Source organism: Galendromus occidentalis, unplaced genomic scaffold, assembly GCF_000255335.2.
Source record: "Galendromus occidentalis unplaced genomic scaffold, Mocc_1.1 scf7180000076873, whole genome shotgun sequence".
NCBI lineage: Eukaryota > Metazoa > Arthropoda > Arachnida > Mesostigmata > Phytoseiidae > Galendromus > Galendromus occidentalis.
Genome location: NW_003804862.1, coordinates 211,755 through 219,003, shown reverse-complemented (window position 1 = coordinate 219,003; position 7,249 = coordinate 211,755).

The window sequence follows — 7,249 nt, the reverse complement described above, 5'->3', positions numbered from 1 at the left end:
CCATTATCTGGTTGAAGCTGTTCGAGCTTCCGACTCGGATGCGAACATTTTCCCCTAATTGGGTCATTCTGGCGTCGAGGCCCTCAATTATCTGGAGATGCGAATTAAGCATCTCGAGAGCTCCGATCATCAAGCTACCGGCGACATCCTGCACTCGGTCGCTATCATCGATTTCAAGACGTAACTCGAACATCTCGAGCAAGACTCGATCGAAAAACAAGTAGATCAATCGGAGTCAATAACTCGGCCGGACGGAGGAGGATATAGGAGGAGGAGGTATATCTATTTTCGTCCTGGAACAGTTTTGAAAATCGTTCGCGCGATACCTTCCGGCCGGTCGTGCTTCGGTCCTCCCGGCGCTCCATCGCTCGTTGGCCAGATAACGAGCTACCGAGGAGCTTGGAGCCTAGCGATAGGCCATGTGGAGGAGACCAGGGGGGGGGGGGAATCTTCCGAGCAATAAACGATTCTCGCCCCGATTGCATCATCCCTCCCCCACGATTTAGAGACGAGAATTATGCGCTCTACGGCCTTGACTTTTCGAGATGCTTCTCCTCAAGTTTATCCAACAATTGTGACGGTCATCGTCTGAGTCATCGAAGCCGTAAATTCAACGAACAACGGCGGGAAATCCAGGAAAAACCGGAGCCGAAAGGACGCAGGATCGATTACACCGGGGTCGACAACTTCGTAGATCAATGCATTCGTGTACGAAACGAGCTCGACCTCTTGAAGTTGCAGAATCCCTCGAACCAGCTTCGTCGATGCTGTCGTTTTTAAAGCGGCGATAGCAGCAGCACCTCGCCAGAGCTGACGTCAATGCGCCCCTAACAAGCCAGCCAAAGTGCCGCCCTGCCCCCCAACGACAGGGCGCTAATTCATTTTTGATCCGCGTGTCGATGCATCGAGAGTCAAGACAACATCAGACGATGACAGCAACAACAACGATAGCGGCTCTCGTTGAAGAAACAATCAATACACTGGCCGGCTTGCGAGATCGGGTCGGTCCGCGTTGAGCGGGCCTGCGAGCTGGCTGGCCGGCCAGCTAGCCTGACATTTGGGCTTCATGATTTGCTGAGTGAGAGTCGATTCTGTCAAAAGGCCAAACGAAATTTATTCCCGCGAGGAAGTGAAGAAAATCGTGCAACCCATGAACGTCATCGCATACAGCCTCATTGGCTTGTCGTTAGGCTGGCGTTCGCTCTCCACTACTTAATCAAAGGGAAGAATCGCAAGACGGTGCAAGTTCAACGATGCTTCAAATCTTCGATATGAAACGAGCGGAGAACGGACAGAGAGAGGGCGCTTGACGGCCAGAGGGGGGGGCGAACGGTAGGCGCTAGTTACTCTGACTGACTGACGGACGACCAGTCGGACGGACGGAAGGACAGGAAGGCAGCGCCGGACACACCGACCGACCGACTGACTTACTGTCCGCCAGGCAAGTCGGCCGACTGGTGGGTTGCCGCTATTCTCTCTCTACATGCGCCGAGTAAAAGGGCGTTATCACTGGATATTTATGAGTGTGCCATGCAGTTGGAAGGGTAAACATTTGTACCGAGGAAGAGAGCACCAAGCAAAACACCGGCGATCATGAGCACCGAGCCACCGGAACATGAGTAATTGCGTAGAGATTCCAACAAAAGAGGGATCTGAATCTCTTGATGAGCTTGCTCTCAGCTTGCGTGCTGCTAAAGCGGCTGCCAGTCGACTCTCAGTCAGCCACCCAGCCAAGCAACCGAGCGCCTGGCCTGCCTGCCTGCCGGGCTCGGTGGCTGAGATCTCTGAGAGAAAAACTCGTACATTGGCAACGAAAGATGGCCCTGCCGGCAATCGCATAGGCGGGAATGAAGGATACCACGGCCACCATCGCCGCAAAGGCCGCCGCTTACAAGAGAGCGATGGAGAACGCCACCACCACCACCGCCGCCGCTAAAAAAGTGAGGAAAAGTAAGTCAGAGAGCTTCGAATGACCGGTGATCTTGGGACCGACATCGTCGCCGCTCGTGCGGAATCCTGGAGAAGGGCTCCACGGTCCTCTCCAACAAGCTCAGGCGGACGCGGGAATGTTGGACCAGTTTTGTTACGGGGCGTCACGTAAATGGCGAAAATTCGGAAACCAATATTCCAGTGTTCGGTCAAGTCGAGTCTGGCTTCACGAGGGCGGAAACGCGCACCATCGCCCAATCAAGATCATGGAATACCCGTCATATCGCAGCTGAATCGATAATTTCCACTCCTATCTCAATTCAGTGGATGTCGTTCACCTTCGTGGTAAATGGTATCACAAAGCGAGCGAGCTGGCGACCGATCTCTGAGAATCCGTCGAACTTTCGATTGCTCTCGTCGGAGACCGATAGGAATTCGAAATGCTCGAAAATGCCCACCACATCACACTTGAGTAGTTTCGAGTGCGAATGCTCGGAGGGGGATTGGCTCGTTCACAATGATTCAAGAACGGACTTCGATAAGCACTGAGAGAGAATGGGGTGAAGGCACGCAAGTCGTTCCATTGCCGGCAGATTGAAATTGAGCCCCGAAAGCGATTTTTTGTGTTTTTCCTCTTCATTTTTTAAGCTGCACTTTCACTGCCGCGACGACGTTCGCGATCGACTATGCAAAAGTTTCTTCCTGAACGATTTGAAACTCTGAGGCCTCGACGTCGTTCTCGGAGGCTCCTCGACGATTTGCGATGACGGAGTTTAGTGTGCGAGGAAATATCTGCCCGGTTGAAAAGTGTCGACGATGAAATCCGATCACCGAGTCACGTGACAGACACAGGACCGAGTCCACGGCTGACACAACGCGGAGATTTTGTCCTTCACCAGCTTCGGACATGCAGATACCGTTCATCGTGTTCCTTTCGCTTTTGGTTTTTTTTTTTCATTTGGCTTTTTTCTGGGAAGGCTCAACTTCACCGACGGATCGAGACGGATCGTCTCTTCGAGGGAGGATATCGCGCACGTGGGCTCCGAAGGGGGGCGGAAACTCGGGGGAACTTACCTCTGTCTCGCCTGTCCAGATATTCCGCCGCTTTCAAAAGCCACTGAATGCTCATGACTGCAGGTATGTGTATATCACTGCTCGATTTCAATCCAAGAGGTTTTTGTATTTTTTATTAATGGCTTAAGTTTCTTGTTGCACTGTACGAAGTTTCAGACGCACGAAAACAACACACAAAAGTCACTTCTTCATTCGTAGAACAGTTAATCCAGTGGGAGTCAGTCGATACTCATCGAGAATTATTACATCAATGAATCCGTGAACCTGGGGAGCACTAAACTCGGGAGTCCATCGATCATCGATTAAGGCGTGGTTTTCAATCGACGGATTTTTGCATAAACAACAGTCGAGCACCGGTGGTTGCTTGTTGCCGACAATCTGATCGATTTTCGTTCGTTCGTTTATTTTTTTTTTGATTTCTGGGTCTTTATCGACGGCGAATTTTCTCCTGACGCGGGTCCGAGTGCTTGCCTCGGGTCGGTGACAGTCAGGAGGCTGAACGATAATGGACGCTCCGACTGCTATTCTCCTTGGAAAGGAGAACAACTAGCTGGAAGAGGAGAATGGTCGTGGCGGCAACAATAACAACAAGCGATGGTGAGCGAGAAATCCTGTGATGAACACTTCACAAATACGAACTTCCTTGCCAACACTTTTTGAAGTCACTTTCTCAGTCGTATCGGATCGGCTCTCGTCGTCCAACGTAAACGATGGAAACGTTGCAATGTATCCAACTTTACTCAAGAAGCCGATCAATGCGGATTAGCATGATAATTTCCTTCGGCCCGATCGGTCGTCACAACACACTGCGCGCAAGGCAACGATGTAAAAGTCACCTGTTGTCCGTCCGCCGGTCCCGTTCAAGTGACCGACTGCTTGACGGTTTACTGACTGACTGTTTGCAGCTCGTACTTGGACGGCCCGTCGCTATTCACGCTCTCGCAGAGTCGCCGTCGAACAGTGTACCGCCTGCTCTGAACGAGTGACAGCTAGCTCTGGCGATCATGCCACGATGCTGGGAAAGGTAACGGGCCCACGTCACGAGAGTCCCTTTCCTGCGCGCGCAGCTCGGCTCCCCAACAACACGCCGCTTTGTTTTGAGGAGCAAGCAGCCGCTGCCGCCTCGGAGCAGTACGATCGCCGCCACCACCTGCGCCGGGGATGGTGTCATGCCTCTCGTCTTACCAAACCGAATTGGAGACATTTGGATGCAGATAGCTGAAATCCGGAAAAAACGTTGCAGAAGGTTCTGACTTGTATGAGCGACTTCGTCTCCGTACTCAACGGATGTATTTTCCCAAATCCGGCATTTCCCTGAGTCCCGAGGACGGTCGTTCTCTGTGAAGATCCTGCAAACTGCGCATATCTACTGCCTGCTCCCCATTGATCGTCGGAATTCTCGTCTCGGAGGTCCAACTTCGGCGGGGCGCACATTTCGGGAAAATTGACCCATGAGATTCCAACAGATCCAACAACTTCGATTCTGCTCTCATTAGAGATAACTCAAACGCTGAAATCTTTCACTACAGCGTAGTGTACCCTCGCGGGATTCTGAGCGAGAGCCTGCACTTTGGTTCCAATGAGCCTGAGTCATCGTTGACACCGCTAACAGATGCTGAACTGGCTAAAATAATAGAAAATCACTCGGGCTGGTCTTGTTACAGGTTTCCAAAATTAGCTTCTACAAACACATTTAGTGAAGCCGAGAACAGTGGCTCCTCTTGATAAGCCTGGAAGCATGAGCTCGTCCGAAAATGTTTGATTACATTCCAGGTAGGCAGAATAAATCTTCGGTGTTGTGAGAATCAGCCCGGGCTGCTCCGTCCCGATCTCATCGATGAGAAGATGAACTCATCCACACGAACTCACCATCGATGGGCTCATATAAAATAGGTGATACGGCGTTCGCTACGAATGTCTTTCGTTTGTTATTCTAGGGCCGAGTGCGCCGATTGGTGCGTTCCGTCGTTCGAAACCTCGAAGTGGGCTAGGAACACATCTGACGATCGAGGCTCATGGAAGATCGTCAGTGATCAGTATCGCATCGCTGTTCGTTCGGGAGTAAGCCAAGTTTGAGTTCGAGCTCTTCTCGTGACCTACGGACACGCATTCGAGCACCGATTTCCGAGAATCTTCAGCGTCGGCACGGCATCTAATGCTGCCTTCGAAGATGCCGCACCGTGCTCAGGCAGATCGGCGCAAGCTTCGAGACGAGATTTCACGTCCCATCGCAATCCTCGTTCCAGTCGACTCGGGTTTCTCGGGGAATAGAAATATTCGACAATACGTCCGAAAGCATGGCGTCGCGCAGTCTCCGTGACTCTTGCTATCGAAAACTGCAAGAGAATTCGCTTTCAGAAAGACTCGCTAGAATGCAGCCAGGTTGAGTCTTGTTAGGGCAAGCGGGCTTCCCGTCGAAGCATGTCTCGACAGCGCGGACCACGGTCGTTCAGGTTGTTATTAGAGGCATAGCTTGATTTTATTATTGTTTTTCTTCTCTCGATGTCGGAAAAATCTCATTTTTAATGTTCTTGATAGATGTTTTCTTTTGACGTGGCACCAGCGTTCTTACCTCTCCTGAGCACGACCAGGGAAGGATTTTTATCAAAACATCGTATCTCCCGTTCTGCTCTGATGACACATCGAGCGGAGCGGATCTAGTCTTGAGAACTCGGACACTGCGAGATACGGTGTCCGATGCGAGAGCTGCGTCCAATTACCTTTCGTAATCACTCGAAGAGCTCATGTAGAGGAATACGAGTGACATCCGATCCATTGGCCGAGCATATCGCTTCCATTGATCTTTTGTGCTGATGATCCAATTCTGAAAGGGGTATTCGGTGAAACCCAGGGACATCGAAACCTCAATTCGGCAGTCTCGATGCGCTCGCAATCCATGGGGAAACTCTTCCGGGAGATCCAACTCAATTGTGGGGCGAGCTCAGTGGAGTATTGGTAATGAGTTTTGACTCATCTCGTCATCGTAAGTTATTCTCGATTCGAGCTGTCCGGACGCCGGAATGTATTCTTATCAGGGAGGAACGAACGATATGGACCGGGTCCCGCAGCATGGCTTCACGGCGCGCTCCCGCGACGGCTCAGGAGCGACGTCAAGGTTCTCTCGAATTATCGAAATATCCGGAGTAGGGAGTCAGGGAGTCAGGGACCACTCGGCATAAAAAAAACAGAGTTCAATAGGGAAAAGGAAATAGCGTAGGATTAAGTACGATGGTCTCAACGATGTGATGGAGGCATAGAATACCATGCCCCTACTTCTGTGCCGGGAACAGACACGAGCCGTGGAATGGTACGAAAGAAACTGTGATAACCGACATTCCCCGGCGTCATGTTGACAAAGAATCACAGGATTCCATGCGAGCAGGTAAGCCTAAATATTTCGCGATAAACAGAGCCTAGATTACGTCTCGCGACCCCCCCCCTCCCGACTAGGAACTCATCCATTCTCAATCTGATGATTCTCAATCTGAATTCATAGTGAACTTCCAGACGAGAGCGAAGTCCCGAAGGAGGCGTGTCTCCCCCTGAGATTGTACCCGGATGACCAACAGCGTGCGCTCGGAGCTCGGACGACGGGAGCTCGAGAGGTCAGCGCGCGGAGCGTTTTTCTGGCAAAACGCCGCATGACTGAGGCTTCGATGTGATCTCGGCTGGAATCGACTGTGGCCCCCAGAAGCGCCGATGCACCGCTCGTTCGAAACCGCTTCGCGAGAGAGTTCCCGTTCTGAAGTCTGCGGCGTATGACCGGTACAAGAAAGCTTCAAGTGGAGCTCGGTGAAGCTGAAAGCCTCAACCACACGTTCTACATCATGGGTTTCAGTTAATCTGAGCCGCGTCTTGATCTCGCGATACCGATCTCTCTGCTCCGAGCTGCAACGAATCGCTGACATCGGTTCCGTGATCAAGAGGATGTTCATCTAGGTGATTTGCCGACTTGCTTGATGGGAGACTCCCGTTTCAATAAAAAATCTCGGGACCTTCGATGTGGCTGCCACCTGCATATGAGCTTCGGAATTCTGCTGATGGGGCCGTTTCGATACCTTGGTTGGTACGACAATCGCGGAACACCAAGGTGTCCGGCAGCTCCATGATACAGGTACGGAATGAATATCATCTTCAGTATTCAGAGAACGTTGGCGCCCTGCATCTGTTAACGGGCGCACAAGCTCTCCATGAATATCCAGGATGCCGAATCTTGTCCGTGAGGTTCACACCTCGGGAATGCGAT